Source organism: Cicer arietinum, unplaced genomic scaffold (genome assembly GCF_000331145.2).
Source record: "Cicer arietinum cultivar CDC Frontier isolate Library 1 unplaced genomic scaffold, Cicar.CDCFrontier_v2.0 Ca_scaffold_3487_v2.0, whole genome shotgun sequence".
Classification (NCBI taxonomy): domain Eukaryota; kingdom Viridiplantae; phylum Streptophyta; class Magnoliopsida; order Fabales; family Fabaceae; genus Cicer; species Cicer arietinum.
This window is the reverse complement of record NW_027337136.1, coordinates 1-1,192: the sequence shown is the minus strand read 5'-3', so window position 1 is coordinate 1,192 and position 1,192 is coordinate 1.

The window sequence follows — 1,192 nt, the reverse complement described above, 5'->3', positions numbered from 1 at the left end:
TATTATTATTATTATTATTATTATGATTATTATTATTATTATTATTATTATTATTATTATTATCATTATCATTATTAATATTATTATTAATATTATTATTATTATTATTGTTATTATTATTATTAATATAAATATATGTATTATTAATAACTATTAATATAACACGCTTATTTAATAACAATGAATTACAAATATATGTTTTTCTTTAACTCGATTATGTCTTTGTTAACCCCTATATACCAATGCATTTTTCAATATATAGATCAAGAGATTAGTTAACTCAAGTATATGAAAAAAAGAATGTGTGGAAGGAAAGGAAAATGGACTCAAATAGCGGTTTTTAGTGTAGATGGAAGTGGTGGTTATGTAAGGTATACGTGGGAGATTGATTTTTATAAATACAACGATCGACAGGAAGAGGAAGAAATGTGAGGAAGAAAAAAATTAAGATAAATGATGTAGAAAATAATATGGAATAAATGTGAGGTTTAAACAGAGGAAGAGGTGTGAGTGATCTATTTTGTGGTTTTGATTATTGATTTTAATCATTTTGGTAAAATGATTCGTTGGTTTCATTGATCAAAAAGAGTGCTCAAAGTGGTAGTTTGATAAAGAACTCTTGGTGACTAAGTCATTACTCTCATGGTTGTTGGTTTGCTAGAAAATTCAAAGGTATATTATTAATATTATTATTATTATTATTATTATTATTATTATTATTATTATTATTATTATTATTATTGTTATTATTATTATTATTATAATAATAATTATTTTAATATTATCATTATTAATATAAATATATGTATTATTATTATTAATATAAATATATGTATTATTAATAACTATTAATATAGCACACTTATTTAATAACAATGAATTACAAATATATGTTTTTCTTTAACTCGATTATGTCTTTGTTAACCCCCATATACCAATGCATTTTTCAATATATAGATCAAGAGATTACTTAACTCAAGTATATGAAAAAAGGAATGTGTGGAAGGAAAGGAAAATGGACTCAAATAGCGGTTTTTAGTGTAGATGGAAGTGGTGGTTTGGTAAGGTATACGTGGGAGATTGATTTTTATAAATACAACGATCGACAAGAAGAAGAAGAAATGTGAGCAAGAAAAAAATTAAGATAAATGATGTAGCAAATAATATGGAATAAATGTGAGGTTTATATAGA